This window comes from Protopterus annectens, chromosome 1.part1 (assembly GCF_019279795.1).
Source record: "Protopterus annectens isolate FY-2018-M chromosome 1.part1, PAN1.0, whole genome shotgun sequence".
Lineage (NCBI taxonomy): Eukaryota > Metazoa > Chordata > Ceratodontiformes > Protopteridae > Protopterus > Protopterus annectens.
This window is the reverse complement of record NC_056726.1, coordinates 661935169-661962563: the sequence shown is the minus strand read 5'-3', so window position 1 is coordinate 661962563 and position 27395 is coordinate 661935169.

Below are 27395 nucleotides of genomic sequence, written 5' to 3'. Positions count from 1 at the left end.
ATGATAAGGGTGTGTACACATATGACCACACAGAGTGTATGCATCATGGTCAGCATACGCACAACTAACACATTCTGTAGACAGTGCATGTGAAAGTACAGGACATATGTCACATATCGGGCTCATGTACTGCTAATATATGTGGTGATGTGGTAACATGGCAGATCAAGGAAGGGTGCGCCATATCAATAAGGGTGTGTACACTCCCCGTAGCCATGGTATGCTCTAATGGTTGTCAGTGTAATAGTATTGGATTGGTCATACATGATCCGCTGATGTTGAGTGCTGTAAATCAGACATCAGGCATTCACAAATTACATCTGTCCACATATCATCCCAGGTATGTGTTGCTGATAACCATAGGGGCTGTAAGCGTTAAAGCTGACATAGCTGACTCAGTACTGCACATTCAGCAATGGGTTATACACCTGTGAGTTGTGGTGCACAGTACATGGCAGGGTGCAGAACAGGTGCACAGCAATACTGTGTACATGGGTGCAGTGGTATCCAGGGGAAGGGGCATCACCTAGTAACACAGCACATGCATCACACACATGTATATGGTTGCATGGATTAACTATAGCTGCACTGCATGCTGTTGTGTACCATATGATATACATGTTGACAGATGGGTAATAGGAGGACTGTGTGTACTATCATTGTGCAACCTCACCTGTATGTGTATGTGTGTGTGTGTGTGTGTGTGTGTGTGTGTGTGTGTGTGTGTGTGTGTGTGTGTGTGTGTGTGTGTGTGTGTGTGTGTGTGTGTGTGTGTGTGTGTGTGTGTGTGGGTGTGTGTGTGTGTGTGTGTGTGTGTGTGTGTGTGTGTATCCTGGTGGGTGGTTAGTTTGTCTGTAGGGTCACTCCGGTGAAGTGGAGGGAGGTTGATGCATGTAGGATGCATGTGTGCATGTGTGTGTTAGTGTGGGTGTCCATGTATGCACATGTGTGATTGTGGGGTTGTTCATACAGCAGTACCTCCCTTTGGGATCATGCAGTACATGGACTGCCACATGACAAACCAGGAATACTTGTCATGTATGTAATCACAGGACAGCTGATAGTATAATAAGGTCTGTAGTGTGGAACAAGCATTGAGAGGGAAGGTAGACATCAGGTATCCCCTTAATATCGCATTCAGCAGAGAGGTGACTGACAACCCATGTATGCAGAACTGCATATGCATTGGGGAATTACTAGTCAACACCAGGGAGTTTATCTATATATTACAATTGTCACATGATAGGCTGCTTGAGCAGCATATCTGGCATGTCCTGAGCAATGCATACACATGACACACCAGTGCGTGATATTATGGAGTGAACATAGTAGCCCCCACATATAGGGGTCATGATCATGGTGTCTGGACATACACAGGGTGAACACTGAATGACAGCAGTGAGGCCATGTAAGGTCAGGCAAGTAATGGAGTAACAGGTCTTGTTTTGTGATCACTTGTCTAGAAATTTAGAGGACTGATACATTAATGAATGGTATCAATGACTGTATGTTACCAAGTGTGATGCAGGATGGGGAACGCATGGGGATATACGTGGGACTGTCTGTAAAGTCACAGACAGGTAGGTATTAAGGTGGTGTGCGTGTGTGTGTGTGTGTGTGTGTGTGTGTGTGTGTGTGTGTGTGTGTGTGTGTGTGTGTGTGTGTGTGTGTAGTGTTATGTAATGCTGTACAGCTCTTAAAGTGCATTTATTGTTTTCTGCCACAGGTGGTGAGGTGGGTCAGGGTACCTCCTGCATGCAATCTGATGTTGGTGTCCATACAGACACCGAAGATGATGATAGTACTGTTGAAGCACAGGTGGGGTTGTCAGAGGCTGGAACAGTGCCATCATTTGACATCCCCCTTTTACCCACCCTAACCCCGCACACAGTTTAGTGCCTATACATACCCTATCACCAGTGGCCATAGTGGAGGGACAGCTGATGTTTGGTGGCAGTGCACAGGAAAGTGTGGTAACCATGCCTACTGTGTCTGGTTGCAGCAGGCATAGCCAGATATCTGGCAGGACATCACATAGGCAGATGTCCCAGGGTGCTCATGGTGGGGCCGCTGGTCATCATGCCCCTAGCAGATGCAACACAGCTGGTATCAGCAGGCGCATGTTTCAAGCTGTTATGGTGGTGCAGGCATGTATGGAACATTACACCAGACAGGGCCTGAGGCTGCAGAGGGCTAATCTCACATCTGCAAGTGACAACTTCCGTAAACTGTCTGGTGCCATCTGTGCATTTACTGAGCTCATGGATAGACAGTCTGGTGAGATGATGGCCCTCATCGACTGTGGTTTGTCCATACTTGAATGTGTGGTGGGAGTGCGGCGACGGATGTGTAGACATAGGCCAGCAACGTCAACAGCTGGAAGTCAACATGGAAATGCTAGGATGCCAGGGGGCTTCCATAGTGGCCGTACCAGCCCCGGAATTGCTGGGGGGTGCTGTCCACACCACAACACAGCAGGCCATGAGCACGTGGTCCTGGCCAGTCCCAGGACTGACCTGGTTCCAGTGGACATTTGTCATCATCAGTTGAGAGTAACACATCAAGGCCTGTACCTGGACATGCCCATGGAACCCCTGGCAGGCACAGTCCACGTGTCCATAGCCGGAGGCAGTGAACTTCACACCCTGCCAGGTATGGTCTGCAGCTGTCCATAAACACCTGTGTAGGGCAGCCACATGGCAGAACTGAGTGCATGCATACCTACACACTATGCAAACACACCTAGGGCATCCCCATACCTACACACACCACATCACCATGCCCAGTTCACCTCATTACACCGCTCATCCACACACATGGTGTCAAATGTATGGCCCACTCTCGGCCTCTGGGAAACCAACAACACACCCTGTGCATATGATGATACCTATGCCTCATCCCTGTCATCCATACCATTGATGCAGAGACAAGATAATATGGTTCTGATGTACACGGTAACTTTACTACAGTGTACCAAAGTACTGCACTGCAACATGTTGTCAGGAGTAAAGTGTAATGCATATATGCCAGGTAGTGTAGCCGTCCAGCAATGATGCATTATAGCTGTTAGTAACACTGGTTGATTGTGGTCTCTATAATGATATCCATTTGTGTTGTAGGTGTACATGTGTCAGCACGAGGATGGTCTGCAGTCATATTCTACAACGGGGTATGGCACTGTGGTGACACCATGTCTGTGACATATCTGGGGTACAGCTGAACACATGTCACAGGTTTGTATAACAGTTACTGCCTGTGCCACATGGACAGGTGACCTGCTGGGACGTGTATAATCTGCAACCTGATGTAGACCCATTCACATACATGCACACTCTTACTTGCCAACACTGGGACTAGAAGCCTACCTAGGTATGTAGTGATACTGAAGTGTGTGGCTTTCATTGCACACACCACACAGCATTTAGGGTGAGGTGTGTTCCAGGTTATATGTTACATGCAGAACATCCCCAGACATATACAGTATGCTAATGGGGGATGTAATGGGTGTATATGGACAATACATAGTGTGACATACCTTCATGTACACATTAATAAACACATAACAGACATACACATGTCCAAAATATCTGAGCCTATCACTGCTAACTAACTTGACAACGTGTCCAATGTGTTACAGGTAGGCTGCACACAGCACATGCATAACTGGCCTGGATTGTGGTATCATTTACCTGTATGGTTGATGGTGACAGTGGTAAACATAACGTGGTACATGGGACATATACCAAGTGTACGTTGATGTAATGATAGTGTACACGGCACCCACATCCCATAGTGGATATTGTTCTCCCTGAAACCCATGATAACACTCTGACATACCCATCATCACACATTGCCCACAGCTGTGATACAACACATTGTATATCCGAACAGAGGTACTACAGGAATATGCATCTAATGCACATGCCACAGGCATAGTAGGATGTTGCATTGTCATGCCTCACCTATGGGCAGCAACAACACTATCTGTACTACTGTGTGGCAATGGGTATTGTAATAGGAGTATGTGGTCTCGGAATGCTGTACCCTACAGATATGCAGACATGCACACATACACACACTTACCAGAACTCAATGGGTAACCCATGCCTGTCAACCCATTTGTACAACACTGTTGTGCTGGTACTGCAAGGCTCACGTAGCTGGTATGAAGAGGAGCTTAACAGGGTACATGTAATGTCCCATGCAGCAGCAGCCACAACTGACTATGGCAATGGGTGTTGCAGTGGTTGTGAAGGCCCTCATGGAATTCCCAAGTGCAGGTCTGCTAACACACAGACACTGCTATACTCAGTAATGCACACATACACGTGTCAGTACTGGGGTGCATCACTGCAGGTGGTCATAGCTGTGTACCTAGCTATTGACTAAGGAGAGATGGGTTCTGTGGGGGATGTGTGTACAGTGGTATCCTGCCACCTGCCATGTGGCAGCAGACAATCTATCGACAGATACTACTGAGGTGACCCACAGGGTGAGAGTGGCATGCATCAGCCAATCCTCTGGGTGCCTCCTGCACATGGCCACTGAGGTGATCAAGTTGACATGTATGCAACATGTATTACAACACATGGTTAGTATCTGTGATGGAGACCTGTACCCAAGCATGTCCTGTTGACTGTAGTAGTGTACCCATGGCATGTGGTGTGTACAGGGTGTTATCTCCTTTATGTTCCAATTCTGACACAGCTGGGCAGACATGTCAGTTTCAATCAAGCTTAGGTTGCCTGTACATATCCCAGCTGGATACCTGCCATCTGCACATCTGTACAGGGACTGACAGTTATCAGCTTGGCAAGTAGCTATGCAGTAGGATGAATGTGTTGACAGATAGATGTTTGACAACAATACGTATGCCATAACTACATATCAGAAGCCCTCACTAACATGTGCTGTACAGACGGTAGTCTACAGTTACATTCCACATGTCGGATCATTACCAGTAGGGGTTATATACTGTGACACAGCTCACACACCAGGGATACAACAGGGACACCTCTGAGTCGACCTATGCCTGCAGGTGTGCCTGTTGTCAGTACTACATTTAGCACTCTACTCTTGCCTGGGTAAGCACTGTCAACAGTAGTAACACCATGATACACTACATGTGTCCCAGACATGACACTCACACCCTTTGCTACTGTAATGACAGCACATAGGCGCATGTATTGCACATGGCATTGCATACACTTATTACAGATGTCATTACCCCGCTATGTTATCAGACTGGGTAGTGTCAACTGTTTACCAGGGCTAAGCCATGCTTAGCAGGAGTCAGCATTGCTGCAATATAACAGCTAAGCTGATTTGCGCACTGGTAAGCAAAGCCTACATGGTGTAAGCACCCATATGTTTACCTGTGGCTTAGCACTGCTTAGCTTCATGCAAACCCATGCAAATGTACTTAAAGCTGCTCAAAACTGCCTTAAACACTCTGAATATGACAGCCCTTGTTCTGCCCAGCAACAAAATGAACAGCCCTTGCAGGTCTTGAACCCAGGACCCTGTACACTATAGTCCAACACTTAACCACTATGCCATGACCACTGTGAAGACAGCTGTTGTTTTTCCAATATATCTGTCAATACACATATTGATTAGTATTGAACAATTGCCTTTACTTCCACAATTGTGTAGCACTTGTTATTAATATGACTGTTGCATCACATATGTTTTATCATAATGTACACATAGCAGATACATACGGTGAGATACATCTGGGAGGGTATACACAACTGTGAGGGTTACATATGACAGGAATATGGCTATATACATATAATAGCTTGATATATGTCTACATGTACATGCACATGTATATTTATAGATATGTTCTGTATACATATCTGTATAGTGCAACATATATATGGCCATGTGTACATCTCTTTGTATATATATATATATATATATATATATATATATATATATATATATATATATATATATATATATATATATATATATATATATACACACACACACACACACATCCTATGTGTACAGATATGCCTATTTATGTAGATATATATGTAGATATCTATATGTGCATACATATCTATTCTGATATACCTATTACTGTCAATATATATGTAGATATCCATAAGTATATGTGCATATGCATCTCTATCTGTATATGTGTAGACATATATTGCTGTGTATATGTATATATCTGAGTGTGTATATATATATATATATATATATATATATATATATATATATATATATGTACATATACATATCCACATATACATCTATGTATGTAAATATGTATATGTGTATATATCTATATAGATAAATGGATAATTATATATACATATATGTTCACCATATGTCAAGAACATGGAGTGGAGTCCTACCTCAGCCCCAATAGTCCAAACCTCTTAGTGAAAGGGGATATCAGGTATGTATTGCAGGTATATATGTAGACTATTGCTACTGTATTAGGGGATGTCTTCACAGACATGTTGTCTGTGGGAAGTCATATCTGCTTTTAACATGTGCACCACTGGCTACTGACAGACATCCTAAGGACATCATAGTACAGTATCACTGCTAACACAGTAATGATCCCGTGGACTACAGCAGAGATACGGCCAATACATGTGGACAGTCTGACACACTCTGATCAGTCCAGAAGTATACACAGAACCCTTTAGTGCAAGACATGTGGACCAAGCCTGACAATTTGGATGTTAACAGACATGAAGATGGGTATATCATGTAAATACTGGTATACATCTGCCCTCATAGGCTATGCATTCACACACCCCTGTTTGTCCTGACACATAATAATCACTGGTACAGAGGTGACATCTGTACAGCATCCCACTGCTTTGTTTGAAATACATGACTGTTATGGTGGCCTGGCAGCAGTACATCTGGCAAGTATTTGGACATAACATCACACTGGGTAAGTACACTAAACTGCTAGGCATGTAACAAAGCACTGTGCAGGCTACAGGCAGACTGCCACAACACTGGCCTACATTTCTTATGGGGAAATACCCATGTACCTGCATACATAGCAGGCTCTACAGGCATGTCACAGCACAGAGTAACAGACATCTGTGTGAAAGTGCATAACCACAACCAATGTGAACACAGCCACAGCCACATATGGTAAGCTACCATAATATTATAGTATATGGACTATCTAATCGACACCATCCTCATATGTGCCACTCACATACTAACCCTAGATATACTGGGCCACTACACAGTGTGGTCCGATGCCTGCCTGTGGTATGGGACATGTGTGTGTTTGGCCCTACAAACATGTAAGCCGATAGGGTAACATACACTGGAGCAGCATGTAACATCAGATAGAACAGCACCAAGAACAATGACAACTACCACAGTCTGTACACAGACCAAGGTACATATTCACAATACACACACTGTTGACAATCACCATAGGTACACAGACCTCAGTACTGTACACACAACCACAGAATGCCCAGGTTATGTCCTCAAATATAACCCTTACTATACATAGCATGTGTAGCAGTTTGATATCTCACTGGCTTGTTATCAGATATGATGTCAATAAATTATGGTGTACAGAACATATACACCCCTTACTGTATAGCATATGTGCAAAGTTTGACAGAGTTTTGGCTGGAGGCACAAAAACAGGGCCAATATTGACATGTTGCTGTGATAACCTCATGCATTTACTGTTGTAATAGGGTTTGTTGTGACATATGTCCTATGAGGGATATGAAATCAGTAACTATCATGGCTGTCACCATGTACTGACTGTAATCCACACACTGTGCTTCTGCTCTGTAACACAAGAAACAAAAGGCACCACACATTGCCCAGTCTGCAGATGATCCCACAAATGGGGGTTTCCTCAGAAATATAGTACTGTCATGACAGGGATTAAAACATGTAGACTAGCCATATCCACACATACCCTGTTAAACCAACATTATTCCAAATGCAGAATAGCAGCACTTACATTCTGTAGTCATGTCAGGTACATCCCATTCCTGTGTATTGGCCTGTTTCCACAGTGTATGTTGTTATGTTGTGTGTCAAACACCGAATTTAGGTCCTGCTCACAGTGAATGAAAAGGCCCAACATCAACATGATGTTCCTAGATATTGGAGTGTGTTTCCATGCAATTGGCTATGGGAATGTTACCACAGCTGTTCCACATGCAATCAGCTAGAGGAGGGCTGCAATTCATGCAGAGGCCATCTGCTGAACATGAGCACCACTTACAAAACACATGCTGCTGCCTAAGCAAAGCGAGTGTAGTTCTCAGGTCTATATTACAACCACAAAACCTCACTTACATGAATACAGAAACACCGACACATATTGAGCGAACCGCAAAAACATCGAATGTCCTAAACTGTGAAATTCAAACTGTCGAATTGTCATAGTTGGCCAACCCTACCACCCGCTATGCACTACCTACCCAAACAAAATAAATAATCCACATACATACACTTAACAACAAAATTTAAAATTTGTTTTTAAAAAAAAAATTTTTTGTCTGGGGCCCCCTTTTTTTAAAAAGGCCCCCTTTTTTTTAAAATTTTTTAAATTTTGGGAAAAAAGGGCCGGGGCCCCCGGGGTTGGGGGGGTTTACCCGGGGGGGGTTTTTTTAAAAAAAAAAAAGGGTTTTTGGGGCCCGGGGTTTTTTTTTTAAACCCCCCTTTTTCCCCCTTAAATTTTTTTTTAAAATTTTTTTTTAAAACCCGGGGGAAAAAAAAAATTTTTTTAAAAAAAGGGTTTTTTTTTTTTTAAATTTAAATTTTGGGGGGCCGGGGTTTTACACCCTTTTTTTTTGGGCCCGGGGGGGTTTTTTTTAAAATTGAAAAACCAATTTTTTAAAAACCCCCCTTTTTTTCCTTTTTTTTTTTAAAGGGCCCCCAAAAAGGGGGGGGCCCCAAAAAAGGAAAAAAAAACCCCCTTTTTTTTTTAAAAGGGGGGGGAAAAAATTTTTTTGGGGTTTTTTTTTCCCCCCCCCCCCCCCTTTTTTAAGGGTTTAAATTTCCCCGGGTTTTTTTTTGGGGGGGGGTTTGGGCCCAAAAAATTTTTGGGGGGGGGGGGGAACAAAAAAAACTTTTTTTTTGGGGGCCGGGGTTTTTTCCAAAAAGTTTTTCCAGAAAAAAAACCCCCCGGGGAAATCCCCTTTAAACAAAAACCCCCTTTTTTCCCCCCAAAAAAATTTTTTCCCAAAAAAAAAAAAAACCCAGGGGGGAAACCCCGGGTTTTTCCCTTTTTAAAAAATTTTTAAAAAAATTTTTTACCCCCCCCAAAAAAAAGGGTTGGGGGGGGAAAAAGGGGGGGGTTTTTTTTTTTTTTTTTTGTCTTGGGGGGGGGGTTTTGGGGGTTAAAATTTTTCCTTTAAATTTAACCCCCCCCCGGGGGGTTTTTTGGGGGAAAAAAAAAAAAAACCCCCCCCCCGGGGGGTTCCCAAAGGGGGGTTTTTTTTTTAAAAAAATTTTTAAAAAAAGGGAAAGGGCCCCCCCAGGGGAAAAATTTCCCAAATGAAAAAATTTTTTCCCCTTTTTTTTTTTTTTTGGGGTTTTTCCAAAAGGGGGGGGGGGGAAAAAAAACCCCCCGGGGGGGGGAAAAGGCCCCCCAAAAAAGGGGTTTTTTTAAAACCCCCCCCAAAAAGGGGGTTTTCCCCCCCCTTTTAAAAAAAAAAATTTTTAAATTTTTTTTGGGGGGGAAAAAACCCTTTTTTTAAAAAGGGGGGGTTTCCAAAAAACCCCAAAACCCAAAAAAAAAAGGGGGGGGGTTTTAAAAGGGTTAAACCCCCCAAAAGGGGTTTTTTTTTAAAATTTTTTCCACCCCCCTTTTTTCTTTTTTTAAAAATGGGTTTTTTTTCCCCGGGGGGTTTTTTCCCGGGGGTCCCCAAAAAAATTTTTTTGGGGGCCCCCCTTTTTTTTAAAAACCCCCCCAAAAAGGGTTTTTTTGGGGGGGGTTCCTTTTTTTTTATTTTTTTTTGGGGGCCCCCAAAAAAAAGGGGTTTTTTTTTGGGGGGTTTGTTTTTTAAGGGGGGGGGGGGCCCACAGGGGGGGGGTTTGGGGGGTTTTTTTCCCCCAAAAAATTTTTACGTTTTTTTTTGGGGGGGGGTTTTTTTTAAAAACCATTTAAATTTTTTTTTTAAAAAAAAAGGGGGGGAAAAAAAATTTTTTTTAAAAAAAAATTTTTTTTTAAAAAAAGGGGATGAGGGGGGGGTTTTTTTTTTTTTTTTTATTTGGAAAGTCCGGTTTTTTTTTAAAAAAAACCTTTTTTAAAAAATTTTTTCCCCAAAAAAAAATTTTAAAAAAGGGGGGGTTTTGGGGGAAAGGCCCAAAAAAAAAAAAAAAAGAAAAAAAATTTTTTTGGGGATTTTTTTGGGTTTTAAAAAAGGGAAAAAATTTTTTTTTTCCCCCCCCCTTTTTTTTTTTCCCCCCCCACCCCCCCCCGGGGCCCCCAAATTTTTTAAAAATTTTTAAACCCTTAAACCCCCCCCCTTTTTTAAATTAACGGGGGGGGGGCCCTTTTTGGGGCCCACATTTTTCCCCCCCCTTTTTCCCCGGTTGGGGAAAATTTTCCAATTAATTCCTATTTTTAAAATTTCCCCAACCCTTTTTTTTTTTTTTTAAAAAAAAAGGGGGTTTTTTAAAAAATTTAAAAAAAGGGGGTTTAAAAGGGGGAAAAAAAGGCCCCCTTTTTAAAACATTTTTCCCCGGGGGGTTTTTCCCCCGAAAAAATTTCCCCGGGGAAAAACCCCCCCCAAATTTTCCCCCGGGGGGAAAAAAAAGGGGGGGGCCCCCCTTTTTTTTTTTGGGGGTTTAAAAAATTTTAAACCCTTGGCCCCCCTTTTTTCCCAAAAAAATTTTAAAAAAAAATTTTCCCCAAAAAAAGGGGCCCCCAAAAAAAAAATTTTTAAATTTAAAACCCCAAAAAAATAAAAAACCCCAAACAAAAAAATTTTTTTTTAATAATAAAAAAAAAAAAAAATTTAAAAAAAAGGGGGGGTTTTTAAAAAAAAAAACCCCCCCAAAAAAAGGGTTTCCCCCAAAAAAAGGGGGTTTTTTTTTGGGGGGGGGAAAAAAAAATTTTCCCCAACCCTTTTTAAAAAAAATCCCCCTTTGGGGAAAACCCAAAAAATTTTAAAAAAAAAAGGGGGGAAAAAAAAAACCCCCCCCGGGGGGGGGTTTTAAAAAAAAAACCCCCCAAAAATTTTTAAAATTTTAAAAATTTTTTAAAAAAAAATTTTTTAAAAAAAAAAAAAAAATTTAAATTTTTTAAATTTAAAAACCAACCCAAAAAATTTAAATTTTTGGGGGTTTTTTTGGGGGGAAAAAAAAGGGGGGGGGGGCCCCCCCCCCCAAAACCAAAAAAAAAAAAAACCCCCCTTTTTTTTAAAAAGAAAAAACCAAAAAAATTTTAAAAACCCCCATTTTTTTAAAAAAAAAAATTTTTTAAAAAATTTAAAAAAAAAATTTTTTTTAAAAACCCCCCTTTTAAATTTTAATTTTGGGAAAAAAAAAAACCCAAACAAAAAAAAAACAAAAACCCAAAAAAAAACCGGGCCCAAAAAAAAAAAATCCCCCAAAAATTTTTTCCATTTTCCCAAAAATTTTTTAAAAAAAAATTTTAAAAGGGCCCCCCCAAAAAAAATTTAAAGGGTTGAAAAAAAAATTTTTTCCCCCCAAAAAAAAAAAAAAAAAAAACCCCCCCCTTTAAACCCCAAAAAAAAAAATTTTTAAACCAACAAAATTTTTTTAAACGAAAATTTTTTAAAAATTTTTAAATTTATTTTTTTTAAAAATTTTTTTAAAAAAAAAAAGGGGGGGGAAAACCCTTTCGGGTTCCCCAAACCCAAATTTTTTTAAAAGGGAAATTTAAACCCAAAAATTTTTAAAAAAAAAAAAACCCCCCCAAAAAAAAAAACCCCCTTTTCCCAACAAAATTTTTTTTTAAAAAAATTTTTTTTCCCCCTTTTTTTTTTAAAAAAAAAATTTTTTTTTTAAAAAAATTGAAAAAACAAAAATTTTTTTTCCAAAAAAAATTTTTTCCCTTACCAAAAAAAAACCGGGTTTTTAAGGGAATTTAAATTGCAAAAAAAATTTTTGGGGGGTTTTTTGAAAACCCCTTTTTTAAAAACCCCCTTTTTTAATTTTGGGGGGAAAGAAAAAAAAATTTCCTTTCCCCTTTCCTTTTTTAAAATTTTTTTTTTTTTTTTTTTTTAAAAAAACACCTTTTTTTAAAAAAAAATTTTTTTGCCCCCTTTTTAAAAAATTTTTTTCCAAAAAAAAAAAAAAAAAAATTTTTTGAAAAAAAAAAAAAAAAATTTTTTTTTTTAGTTTTCGGGGCAAAAAAAAATTAAATTTAACCCTTATTTTTTTTTTTTAAAAATTTTTTTTTTTTTTGGGGAAAAAAAATTTTTGGGGGGGAAATTTAAAAATTTTTTGGGGGGGGCCCCTTTTTTTTGGGTTTTTTCCGGGGGCCCCTTTTCCCCAAAAAAAGGGGTTTTTTTTTTTTAAAAATTTTTTACCCCCCGGGGGGCATTACCCTATTGTGGGGGGTTTTTTCCCCCTTTTTTTTTGGGGGAAGGTGGGGCCAAAATTTTTCCCCCTTTCCCCCCCCCCCCCCCCTTTTTTCCCCCTTCCTTTTAAATCTTTCCTTTTTTTTTTTTGGGGGTTTTTTTTTTTTTTTTAAAAATTTGGGGGGGGGAATTTTTGGGGGCCCCCTTCCCTTTTTTTTTTTTTTTTGGGGGGCCCAAAAACATGCATTGGCAGTATGTGTGAGACACAGGCCTTTGGCAGAGGCCTGTGGGCCATTTGGTGGTGATGCAGGCCAGCTGTGGGGCCATTGCATTCTGTCAGTCCCACAGTCCCCGACCGCCATACAGTATATTCCCCTGGGGTGACAGGGTAGGTGTTCTGGGGGTTCATGCCAATTCTTTCTATCAGTATTGATCAGGTGGTGTGGATGCTAGGTCCCACCACTAGGGACACACCTGCATGGGACACCTGCACTGCATGCTGCATTCTTTTTCTATTGCCATACACAGGTGGGGGGCATATTGTACCCATTCCCAAAAGCAGGGATACGACCAAAAGGGACCTGTGGGTGGTGTTTGGGTGAGCTGGGTGCATTTTGCTATGGACACTACTTGCATCTGACTCACAGATATGCATGGGGGATTCCAGTTATGCTGGCATGTGCAGGACATCAGCTGTTTCCCCACATCAGTCCTATCACCTTTGTGATCTGCAAGTGTTGGCAGACAACACTGGTTTCCTACTACAGGCCCCATAATGTGATGCATACCTGTATGTACAATTCCAAGGGGGTGTCCATTTCCCGTTACACAATTTTATACTGTATGTCTGGGGTACTTTTTCCCGTGTACTGCTTGTATATCTAGCCCCAAAAGCCATGCCATGTCCCTCTTTCAGATGGTGACACATATTACCACCATACATTTACAACTTTTCCCAGCATTTGTTATACTGGTGGGTTGTCTTTGGCACTGCAGTTGTGAGGACGGCCCCGTCATCAGCAGTAGTGGGCAATGGCCACCAGGTCAAAACCCAAAATGCATACATACTGACCACTCTCCCCAATATGAAACACACCCCCCAAACCCAACACACACATACCTGCATATTGTCAAATGCCCAAACTATCCTGCTACCTTGGCCATCTGGGTCTGTGCTCCACTGGTATTATACCTACACAAAATGTTACTACATTTCTACATAGGATTGGGGGGACAAACCCGACTGTTTACATGTTTAAATGGATGGGGGGCACACTTTACTGTTACTAAAATTTTTACATAGGATTGGGGGGGACACCCGACTGTTACTACATTTTCATCGGTTTTGGGGGGACACCAGACCGTTTTTACTTTTCTACAAAGGGTTGGGGGCCCCCAGACTTTACTACTTTTTACATGGGGTTGGGGGCCCCGACTCTTTTTATGTCTACATAGGATTCCCCCCTGTTTCTACATTCTAAAAGGATTTGGGGGCACACCTGACTGTCTACATTTTACATAGGGTTGGGGGCACTGACTTTTACTACATGTCTACATAGGATTGGGGGCACACCTGACTGTTCACTGTCTACATAGGATTTTGGGGGGCCCCCACTGTTTCTACATCTAAAACAGGGTTGGGGGGGAAACCTCACTTGTACACATTTGATATGACTATCCTGGTATGTCAGGTACTCCATTTCATTCTGTTTTCTAACCTATCATGCTGACTAGAGGCATATCACTGTACTACAGGTCTTAGGATTGACCTAATTATTAGTTTCTGACTTCCTACCCTTCAGAACTAACATCTTACTGCCTGACTTGATGTAGTCTGTCTGTGTAGGGCTGGGGGTGAGGTTACCCATAGGCATCATTCAGAGGCCTTAGCACAGCCTTTTTTGTGTTTTTCTACACCTGTCCTGCTGGCTGAGACTGTTTTTGGGTATGTGAACCTCCCCGACTGGCATTTTGTGTCATATGGACACAGTGGGCACATTTCCTGCAGTGGGTTTTGTCACCTTTTAGTACTGGCTACTATGGTGACACCAGTATTTTTACAGATCTCATTTCCACTATAGGTGTCTACTATCTGCTGGCATCCCCTTCAGCCACCCAAATTTCCCCTTTCATGCTCACATCCATACCATAGATACAGGTAACAAACATTCTACTCCAAATTTTTGGGAAAGGGAGTGACTTACCTTGTGGGTGTGCCAGTATTGAGGATGGTGCTGGAGGGTGCCTATGTTGGATGCACATAGTACACTCCTAACATGGTTGAGCACAGGTAGTGTCATGTTTGGCATCCCTTTTACTGTATGTGCAGTCAGAGAGGTGTCATTCCCCGGGTCCCTCCTGTGTCAGTGTATGTGCTTTCTGCCTCTTTTAAGGCCAGGGCATACTGGGCATGCCTCCCCTTTTGCCTACTGGGGCAGGCTCAGGTTGTTCCTCCTCCAGTCACTCTGTGCCTGTGCAGGCCTTGGCAATGGTGGGGGGTGTGTGGCCCTGCCCCCTGCTGTTCCTGCTACAGCTGTTTCTGGGATCATATTGTGTAGCATGGCACATATTTACAATTTGAGTACATGTAGCTGGTGAGTACTGCAAGGCTCCACCAGATGTGTCCCGGCACTGAAACTGTGACTTGGATCCCAAACACATGCTCTATTATGATTCTGGTCTGTGTATGTGCCTCATTATAGTTCTTTTTTTTTTTGTGTGTGTGTGTTGTGTGGTTTTTGTTTGGGGGTCATCAGCCATGGCTCCAGTGCATAGCATCCCCACTAGGTGACCTAAGGATGTCCCCATTGGCAAATCTCTGGTACAGCTGCATCAGATGCCAGATATGGGAATCGTGATAGCTTCCAGGGCAGCCAGCACACACATTTATTATTATGCCCTGGGCATCTCACATGACCTGGCAGTTGATGGAGGGGAAGCCCTTGCAGTTGATGTACACCCTACCCTCCTCACTGGGGTGTTGCTTTGATGCATATGTGCATGCAGTCTTATAGCACCCACTACCTCAGGGTCTCCTGCTATTTAGTGGAAGAGATGCATATTGCTGGCCAATGCCTCATGGGTGTTGGGGAAATATACGTGCTCACCGGCATGTTCTGACTTGGTATCCAGGTACTGGTAGAGTACCCTGGATGCTGATGCCTGTGAGATCCCCATGATGTCCCCAGTTGGCCTTTGGAAGGTACTTGTAGCTAGTATTCTTAGGCCTACACATACCTTGGTATCCACTGGGATGGGTTCCCCTCTGTTAGTTCTGTGTTTGAGGCGTGGCCAGCACAGCTCGACAACTGTTGTAGGAGGTCCCTGTCCACCCTATTGTGCTTCACTATCTCCAGCTCATGTAGCCCCTGGTAGGTTACCCTGGGTCTGTACACTCTTCTCCGACTCCTCACTGTGGGTTGGTCAACAGCATCCTTATCCTCACCACCCTCAGCCTCTTCCACATGTTGTTGTATGATAGCTATTGCAGCCCCTATCATTTTGTCATTTTTGTTTGTTAAAATTCCTCAGCTTGTATACACTGGTGGTGTAGAGTATGTGGGAAAACTAGAGGGAAAGGTGTTTGCGTAGTTTATCGTAGTGTTCTGGGCTGGGCTGCTGCCTGTGTAATTGTCTGATTCTGATACATTTTACCTGCCAGCTATGCTAGTTCTGCTAGATTAACTTCCTACTGCTCTTTTCCCTTCCCATTGCCTTCCTGTTGAAGCCTGGGGGGGGGGGGGGCCTCACAAACACAGTGCTCAAATGTGCATAAAGCTGCTATTTCCCGGTTTACTTATTTTTTTTAAACCCAGTGGGGGTGGCCCCCTTGGCCCAAAGTAAAAAGTGCTAGGCAGCCTCAGACACACCCCCTTTCTTAGCCCGTGCTAAGCTAGGGCAAACCTGAGCCAGGGCTTTTCCCCTTCAGTATGCCTGAAAACCCCCCCTGATGTCAGCTAACTCCTGGGCTAAACTATTCCTGCTCTTACATTTTTGGGTGCTGACTAGCATGCAGGGGAAAACTGGGATTCATATCATTCCCTCATTTCATAGGATTGGGCCCGCCCCGGGGTTTTTTGCCACCCGTTGTTTGGCCTTTTCCCCTTTTTAAAATTTTCATGGCCCTTTTTTTGTTTTGCCTTGGTTTTAAATGGCAAAAAGTGATTTGGGTTTAAATGCTTATTTTAAAATTTTTCTTAAATTTCCCAAAAAGGGTTTTTGCCCCAAACCTTAAAAAGGGATTTTAAAAAATAAAAGTTGGGATTTTTTTTTATTTTTTCAACTGGGTTTTTAATCCAATGGCCATTTTGGGATTTTGGATTTTCTATAATTCCATTTAAATTTGGGGTTGGCATGGCTTTTTCCCTTTGGAAATTTGAAATGACTAGTTAACTGGGAACCCGTACATTTTTGAGTTTACCCTTTTGGGCCTTTGGGGTTTCCAGTTCCAGGTTTGGATACAAAACCCCAAAGGGGGTTTACTCAAATGGGTGTAAAGATAAAAAGGGTGAGCCCTTTTCAAGGAACCCCCAGTTAGGGGGCTAATAAAAGGGTTTTTCCCTTTTGGATGGGGGCAAAAAAATTGCCCTTTGGGTCCCCAGGGCCCCCAAAAACCCGTCAAGGGTTCCAACCCAGGGAAAATTTTAACGGCCAAAAGGGGGGACCAAATTTTGGAAAACTTTGGCCCGGTTTGGAAGTTGGTTTTTAAACCCTTTTAAATGGTTGTTGGGTGAGAAATTTTTTGGGGTTTTAGCCTGGAACTTTTACCCAGGTGTTCCACCCCCAAAATTTTTAAAAAAAGGTCCCAAAAGTTGTAAAATTTAAAATTCAGGGTAGCTTTTAAATTGGGTTTGCCTTGAGCCAAAGAAATTTTGGGCATAGGGTTTTTTTTTGTTTGGTATTATTTTTAAACCAAAAAAATTTTTTTCAAGGGTTTTTCTTTCCATAACTGTTGGCCATTCCCCTTCCCAAAAACCTTTAAAATGTTTTTAAAAAACAAAATTTAAACCAAACCCCCCTTAAAAACCCTTAAGGTATTTTGGTCCCCAAATCTTTTTTATGAGGCCTGTTTATTCCCTTTAACTTTTCCAAACCAAGCAAAGAAATTTGGGGAAATTTTTAACCTTTAGGCCCATTTTTAAAAACCACTGGTTTGCTTCACCCCTTTGGGGAAAAATCCTTTTAAATTAAATTTAAAATTTTTTGGGTTTTGGGTTTAGCTTTCCGGAAACAACCCGGGACAAACCGTTTGGCCCAATGCTTTTTTCAAAACCTTTTAAAACCCAATCTTAATTCAACCCCCCTGCCAAAAAAAATAATTTCCCCTTTTTTGGGGGGGGTTTTTAACCTTAAAAAAGGATTTCAACTTGGGTTTGGTGTACCCGGGCAATTTAAAATATCAATTTCCCCCAAGGGCCTAACAAAAAAACTAAAAAACCTTTTAATTTTCCTTACCCAATTTTTTTCCGAAATTTAAAACAATTTTATTTCCCAAAATTTTTAAAACAACAAATGGGGGTTTCCCCTTTTAAAACCCTACAATTTTGTAGCTTCCTCCCTTTAATTTTATTGTTTTTTATTCTTTGTTTGGGGGAAAAATTTTTTTTTAAAACCAAAATCCATGGTTCCCAAAGGGATAAATCTTTTAAAAAGGCTGGGGCCCCTTTTTTTCCAACCGGGGGTTTTAAATTCCACCTTTAAATTTTTGGAAAAAAGTGAAACTTTTAAAAATTTTTCAAAATTGGCTAAAATATCCAAATTAATGGGTTTTCAATAGGGTAACCCCCTTCTTCCGGAAAAACCCCTTTGGGGAACTCCAATAAAATTTTTCCCCCTTTGGGGGGTTCCCCAATTTTCCTACTTTATTTTTAAATTTTAAAACCTTTCCCCATTTACAATTTCCCCCTTTGTTTGGGGATTGGTTCCCAAAAATAAAATTTTTGAACCCTTCATAAATTTTCCATTTTCGGAAAACCAGTTTGGGGTTCCTGGGTTTGGGGGGGTTTCCCAAAATTAAGGGGAAACCCCCTTTATTCAAATATCAAACCTTTTAAACCATTGGGGATTTTGAAAATATTCCCCCGTGGTTGGCCAAATTTTGGGGCCCAAAAACAAGAGGTTCCTTTGTTGGGGTTTTCGGGGGTGGGTTTTTGTTTTCCTTCATGTTCCCCCTGCAAATTTTGTGTTTTGGGGTTTCCTCCGGGTTTCCTTTGTTTCTTTTCCTTTTTACCTATAGGGGGGTTTTGTTTTTGGGCCTTCCCTAAAAACCTTTGGGGGCAAGAACCCTTTTTTCCCAAATTTAAAAGGGGGACTAACCTTGGGAAAATTCTTTCCCTATCATTTTCCCCAAAAGGCATTGGGCCCCCTTTAATTAACCCGACCCTTAAACCAATTTTGAAAAAATCCTTAAAATGTGGCCCCAAACTTTTTTGGGTCACTCAAAAACAACCCCTGGGGACAACCCGGGTTTTAGCCCCATTAGTCCCGGGGTTGCTTTACCAACTCTATAAACCACCTTAAAAATAACCAAATTGTCACTGCTACCTTTCCTGACATGTCAAAGGCCTTTGACACCATATCACATCAAATCCTCCTAAACAAACTTGCTAACTACAACCTTTTCCCTGAGGCTCTAAATTGGTTCCAAGGCTACATTTCTAACAGACAGCAAGCTACCCTATGGGAAAATAAACTCTGCCCCCAACTTCCCATTTCCATAGGAGTCCCCCAAGAATCAATTCTAGGACCGCTACTGTCAAAGGAAAATAAACTTTAAAAATGATCAATACATGGTAGGTTCAGGTTAAGGCACTTTAATCTTGCAGCAAGGAGACAAAAATGTGCTAATACAGAGTTTGTCTAACTAGAATCAGGAAATGCAGGCATTTTTATACATTTTCTAATAAGACATTGCCTACCAAGCTGACGTAGTGAATCACAAGTTTTGTCATCATCATTTCGTAGTGATTGCTTTTACAATATTCTGCTTGTACTATCAATTTTTGTGAGAAACTTCCTAAGAAAAACAACGTGGCCTTGGCTACCGCTACTTTTACTATACTACTCAGCAACAGCTCCTCGTTCTCCTGCAGAGTGGTGCTAGCAGCAGAGAACTGAAAAAGCGACTACTTTCCAGATTTAAGTATATTTTTGCTGTTTATACCTGTGCAACCTTCTTTTCTTGCTGTAAACGAAGTTTAAACTGCTATTTTATCTGTATTGAGCATTTTTATTACCTGCACTTAAGTTAAAGTTTTGTTTGTTTAATTTTGTTTTAATGATTATGGTCCCAGGGTCTAATTTGAACAAAGGAACCTTTGCATGTAATCAATGCAATATGTGTCAGTTTATTTCAGGGGTTCAGAAATTTATACATCCCACTTTGAAGTATGAGTTTAGACCCAGCTTTCATGCCTCATGTAATACTTGCAATGTTATCTATCTAGCAACATGTGAAGATTGCACAGCATTCTACATAGGGCTCACTAAAAGAGAATTCAAAAAGAGAATATACAATCATGTATATGATATAAAGAAAAACAATGAAACTAATGCTCTGGCAAAGCATGTAAAGCAATATGAAACGCATAGCTTTAAGTTCAGGGTATTACAAATTATTGAAAAAGATAGGAATGGGGGAGACACAGTTAACACACTTGAACAAAGAGAATTACATTGGATACTAAAAATGAAAGCACATTATCCACCTGGTTTGAACCAATATGTTCCCATGAAGCCCATGTTAAGATAAGACCAAAAAGAAAAAATCAATATGGCTAATATGTGTATATCACCCGTTCCAGGTTATATGAAGTCATTTAGACCATGTAGATATATCATATATACATTGATTGATATATCATTTTTGATTTATTATTTATTATTGATTAATTGATTTATATTTATATTTACATTGCAGCATTATAGGATTTTGAATTTTAAACATATTCATTTATACTTATATATGTTTATATACACAGCAGTATTATAGGATTTTGGTTTTAAATATTTAAATATTTATTTATATCCATATATATATTTATAGGGCTAGATGCAATTATTTATATGTATTAGTACCTCAACACCATTGAATATGTATTACGTTCATTCAGATGTGTTATATGATATAGTCCATCTGATTCATAAAATATAAAATATATATATAAATGTAGTTATGGGATTGTTTGTAATAACTTGTAGGCACTAGCACTTTAACAAAATAATATATTTGTTTCATTCATTGGGTCATACAGATGCTTCTTTTGATATAGTTCATCTGTTATATAATACATAGGATATAAATTAAGAAATGTCAAAATGTGGAGGTTACTGGCTTCGTTTGTGGCTCTTATAATGAAGGGTAAATTTTATAATGCTAATTGACATCGTCACTTTTGTTATATTGTTTTTATTTTTATTTTTATTCTTTTGTTTTATTATATCAAATATGATACTGCGTTTGGGCTAATATATATATGAATGGACTTAATTCTACAATGCATAGAAGTGATGTTGATGAATTACCGGATACTGCTATATTTAACAAGCATATATCTAATATTGCCTTAGGAATCAGCTATACCTTTTAGAAAGAGATAGAAGTGCCATTAATTAGCAAAGCAATTGTGTTAATTGAAAGATGAATAACACTATATAAACTGAGCTGCTTTAATGTATAATGAAATCTGATGAAGCGTATGGTGCATAAAAGCTCATTTAAATCCTTTTATCGTTTGTGGAATAAAGAAGAAATTTTAACTTTATATTGATGGTTGCTTATTGAATGGTGTGATTTTAGCAGCTGTTCTGTTCTGGTTCACTTGTGTTTTATATCAACGTTTTTTTCACATTTTTTTTTGTTTAATTTTACTGTTGAGGCTGCCCACTCAAGTGTGCTAGCCTGTGCATTTAATATACTGCTGTTTCCCTGCATTTTTCTGTAGCTTTCTTACAAAAAAAAAATATATATATATATATCCTTGTTTTCCCGCCTTTCCTTGACTAGAATAGTCCAGTTTACAGGCTTTGCTGTATTCTGGTCTTTGGGATAGTTCCTGTGTTGCCCATTGCCTTACTTGGATAGAAGGAAATTTCTTTGCTCACCTGTGGGAGTGGGGAGCCTTGAGCAGCCTATCTGTCCCTGAAAGAGTGACCTCAGCACAAGATCTAGTAGTAATTGGTAGTTTTGGACCATTTCTAGCTCTTTTGAAGTATCCTGTATAAAAATCCGCCTCTGAGCATTTTTTTTCGACTATACTACTCAGCAACAGCTCCTCGTGGTCCTGCAGAGTGGTGCTAGCAGCAGAGAACTGAAAAAGCGACTACTTTCCAGATTTAAGTATATTTTTGCTGTTTATACCTGTGCGACCTTCTTTTCTTGCTGTAAACAAAGTTTAAACTGCTATTTTATCTGTATTGAGCATTTTTATTACCTGCACTTAAGTTAAAGTTTTGTTTGTTTAATTTTACTGTTGAGGCTGCCCACTCAAGTGTGCTAGCCTGTGCATTTAATATACTGCAGTTTCCCTGCATTTTTCTGTAGCTTTCCTCCAAAAAAAAAAAAAAAAAATATCCTTGTTTTCCCGCCTTTCCTTGACTAGAATAGTCCAGTTTACAGACTTTGCTGTATTCTGGTCTTTGGGATAGTTCATGTGTTGCCCATTGCCTTACTTGGATAGAAGGAAGTTTCTTTGCTCACCAGTGGGAGTGAGGAGCCTTGAGCAGCATATCTGTCCCTGAAGGAGTGACCTCAGCACAAGATCTAGTAGTAATTGGTCATTTTGGACCATTTCTAGCTCTTTTGAAGTTCCCTGTATAAAAATCCATGTTTGCACGGCTTTGCGTGGCTTTGCGCGATTGTGTGCATAGCGCAGCGCCAGTTAAACAAGTTTAAACTATTTCTGGCTCCGCCAAGTCTGCTCTTCAGTTTTTCCCTTAGAACTGCTCTACCTTCAATAAAATCAGTCTATTCTCTATCTATAAAGCCCAGCACTTGATCCTAAAGCATTTTACACAGGTAAAGCACTCTTGAACAGAAGAAAGCACTACATCCACCTACAATCCCCTTGAGTACCCATTTCCCTTTAGGTCCTTTCGGACTCAGTACTCAGTAATCCCTTACACTATTCTAGCATGTCGAGAGGTCAATTACTGGCGTCCTCTCCAGTTCAGCTGGTGAATCTGGGAATCTTGAGGCAATGTTATAACTGCCTCATGTACACAGACAACCCTCTCCTCCTCCAAACAAATACAAATATATGTGAGAGATGCAACTATATAGCCAAACTGGAGGCTGAGCTCTCTCGACCCAGTACTGGCAAGACCAGCCAGGAGGAGAAGGTAACCACACACACCACAAACCCAGTTTCACATAGACCAAACACAGCTGCAAACCAAACACATAAACCCACAAAGACATACTCAGAGACTTCAATTAAAAATCTACCAAAACAACAGAGGCCTCCAAAGCAGACATCCAAGAAACCACTACCTCAAAACATAGCACATGCAACACATATTTCTCAAAGTCAGTGTGCCAAACAGTCACAGCCCTTAAGGCCTAACAACATGCCTGATACACTTGTAATAGGTGACTCTATAGTCAGACACACTGACGTCCCGCTCACCAGACTGAACAAGGAAAAGGTTACAGTAAGCTGCCTGTCGGGTGCCAGAATCCGCCACATAACACAAGCACTCAGGTCACTCCAAAGCAAGTACAAATATGACTCAGTCATTGTCCATGCCGGCGTGAATGACCTGAGACGTACCTCCCTGGACTACATAAAAAGAGATATAGAGGAGCTCTCTGATTATGTAGCCCAGGCTGGTATGACCCTGACCCTGAGCAGCATCTTACCCTCACCAAGAATGATGCCACAGTACAAAGATAAAATGATCAGCTTTAATAATTGGCTAAATTACTGGTGTCATTCTAGGGGGATCCAATGTCTGTCTGCTTGGGATGACATGCTTGACAAGCCACGCTGCTTCGCAAGGGACAGCTTGCACCTGTCACCCCTAGGCTTCCGGATATTGGCAAAGGCTCTTGCCACCCCCATAGTGCCTTTTTAGGCAAGGCTCAATAAACAAACCCACCTCCCTAGAAAACACAAGTGGAAAAAAACTAAGTGTAATGCTGCTCAATGCCAGAAGTCTAAACCTCAAGATGCAGGCTCTCGAAGCCCTCCTCAGTATGGAGAGCATCGATGTCTGTGCAGTGACTGAAACCTGGTTCAAGGCTCCTGAGAGCACCCCAGCACTACCAGGTTATAACTCATATCATGCTTTTCAGCCCCAAAACTTGGACCAAACCAAAAAGGGAGGGGGAGTGTCCATATTCATCAAAGACATCCACACCTCCAGGATAGTGGCAACGCACGAAGCATCGGAGACCTTCGAGTTTGTAGCATGCTACAGACCACCCTCTCAAACTCAGGAACCCCACTCAGCCTTCCTGAAGACACTGGAGAGTATGAATGTCTCTCCAAATACCATCATATTGGGAGACTTCAACTACCCAAACATAGACTGGGAGCATTACTCAAGCCCCAACACCCTAGCCCAAAGGTTCCTAGAGTTCATAAACTCAAATGCGATGGAACAGCTAGTCACCACTTCCACAAGAGGAGATAATATACTAGATCTGATCATCACAAACATGGGGACACAATGCTCCACACCAGAAGTATACCCCTCACTGGTGAGATCAGACCATAAACTAATCTCACTAGAAATCCACATCCCGCCCCCACCCCCTGCACAAAAGACCACAGTGAGGAACTTCTCAAAAGCTGACTTCACACTTCTTAAGACTGAAGTGGTATCCTTCAAGGCCCCTGGGCCAGTGGAAACCACAGCCCACACCACTGAATCCTTTATAAACACCTTCTATGGACACCTTCAAGAATGCATGGATCATGCAATCCCAAATAAAACCAAGACCCTTTCCCCCAAAGGCAGGCGTCCTGTCTGGTGGACCCCAGCCATAAACAAACTTTACAACAGGAGGATGAAGCTACTACAGGACAGAGCAAAATCCCAAAAAGGGAAGGCATCACTGATCAGTACTAGCAAAAAACTATGATCATTCATAAAATCATCCAAGGCCAACTTTGAGAGAAAAATCGCAAAAGACACTAAAGATAATCACAAGGCCTTCTTTAGTTATGTTAGAAACCTGGGTGGAAACTCCCAGATATGCTCAGAGTTAGTTCAAAATGACAAAAAATACACCGAACCCACAGATATTGCCAACATACTGGCAGACAGATTCAGTGCAAATTTCTCCCCCCCTCCCCCCAAAAGGAGAAATATCTATCCCAGCTGAATGTAACCTCCCTGACATCACAGATGTCCAGGTGAGAGCCGCCCTCTCCAAAGCTAAAAACACAGCATCAATGGGACCAGACGGTGTCCCAGGTTGCGTGCTACATGAACTCCAAGAGGAATTAAACTCGAACATAAGGCTGCTGTTTAATCTTAGCCTTACTACAGGATACATACCCAAAGAATGGCGTACAGCAACAGTGGTTCCACTCCACAAAGGAGGTGCTTCTACGGACCCTGGAAATTACTGCCCCATAAGCTTGATGAGCCTGGTCTGCAAAGCTATGGAAAGGATCATTATGGAACTCATAAACAAAGACATTGGTGACCTACAGACACTTGATCCTACCCAATTTGGCTTTGTTAAGGGCAGATCCTGCCTTTTGAACTTAGTCGACTTTTTTGAAACAGTCACTAAGGCCATTGATGAGGGTAAGGCAGTTCCCACAGCCTACCTTGACCTTGCAAAAGTCTTCAACATAATACCCCACTCGGGCATCATAGACAACCTCACCAGCTTAAATGTAAACCCATATGTCATAAGATGGGTTGCAAACTGGCTAAAGGACAGAACCCATAAGCTCAGAATTGCTGGAGCCATGTCAGACTCTAAGCCAGTTACAAGTGGTGTCCCACAGGGCTCGGTCCTGGGACCCCTCTTGTTCGGCATTTATTTCTCAGAAGTACAAGCAAACATAGGAGGATTGTGGCTGACAAAGTTTGCAGATGACTGCAAGCTGGGCGCCATAATCAATACTCCAGCGGACACTAGCATCCTTCAGAAAGGCCTTACAGAAACGAATAACTGGTGCCAGAGCCATGGCCTTAAACTGAATGCCAAAAAATGTATAGTTATACCCTGTGGGAAAAACAAAGTACCCACAAATTACCACATAGGTGGTAATCCATTAATTACGGAAGAAGCAATCAGGGACCTAGGGACCCAAGTTGACGGTGACCTCTCATTTGACACCCACATTGCCAAGGTGGATAGGAAGACCTTCTATATTGCCCACCTTATCATGAAAGGATTCACATCTAGATCAAGAGAGGTCATTGTGCCCCTATACTCTTCCCTTATCAGACCCATGATTGAGTACAATGCCCCATTTGGTATGTACCTTACCCGGCACCTTCAGCAGTTGGAAAGACCCCAGAAGTACCTCACCAAGAGGATCAAGGGACTCAAACATATGTCATATGCTGCCAGATTGAAAAAACTCCAGCTCTATTCAGTCACATACCACCTACTCAGAGGTGATCTATGCCTGACGTACAAGGCCATGTCCAATCCAGAATTAATGGACATGCTCCACCTAAAAAAAATCCAAATCCACCAGAGCCATGAGAGCGAGAGACTTTAACCTCAACACAGAAATAAATAGGACATGCTGGAGGGACAGATTCATAACCCAGAGGCTCCCTACACTCTGGAACAGAATCCCAGTCCATGTTAGGCAGAGCCCCTCACTGACTCTCTTCAAGAGAAATCTTGAGTGGATGGGAGATCGTAGGTTTACCCCGGGGGTCATCTCTGTGTCACTGCTAGACAGAGGCACAGTAAACTAAACCCTAAATGGGCTCAGTATTATCATTCCAGGGGGTGGCGGAAGCCACACACACTCTGGCTAGGCTTATAAATGCCCTAGGGCAGATAGCCTAGTATGAACCTATGAACCTATGAACTGGTTAGATATATGCAATGTTACCATTCAAGGTACTATGGCTAATTTGAGCACAAAGCAAGTATAGATTGCAGTTCATTTCTCTAACAGTCCTTTGTCTATGTTATCTCTAACTTCTGCAGCTGTGCATGATCTCATACTTCGAACAGAGCTGATTGTTTAAAATCATTACATTACAGAATATAGCATTGTTCATTCATTTCTTCCTGACCTAGCAGATAATCACCTGCTTCTCAAGTACATTTCCAAAAGGCATAAACATGAATATTGCTGTGCTAGCAATTACTAGGTCAGGGGGCATCTTGCAAGTTTCAGAAAGCACACTGCAGTTTCAAAAAGCATCTTTTAGTCTCATATGAAACTCAGCTGTATATCAAATAGTGAATATAAAATAGAATGAAAAACGTGTTAACTTATTTAGTTTTTAATTAGCATTAAGCACACACATTAATACATATTTTTCTGACATTTCCCCCCTGTTAATACTTTTTAATTCTATTTTCAAAAGAATAAACAGTTTGCTTCTTCTCCTAACCTCTTCCATTCAGGATTTGCAGTTAAGAGAGTCATTCAGTTTAAACTTATGAAAGTGTTTCACATTTCAACAATTCTTCAATTTCAGTACTTTGATACAGACTCAGAAACTGATATATCTATAAATTCTTTGATTAACTTTTTCATGCAGGGAGTACCACAACAAATGCATGCTCCTAATAGGAGTAATCCCACACAAATGGCAATCAGGATGTTCATTAGGATGGAACCCCACCCCCCCAAACAAATTCTGGAAAAAGTCCGTCAGAGGGTTTGGGCCTGCTTTGGTCATGGTTGACACTTGCTGGATCACCTCAAGATGATCGTTTAT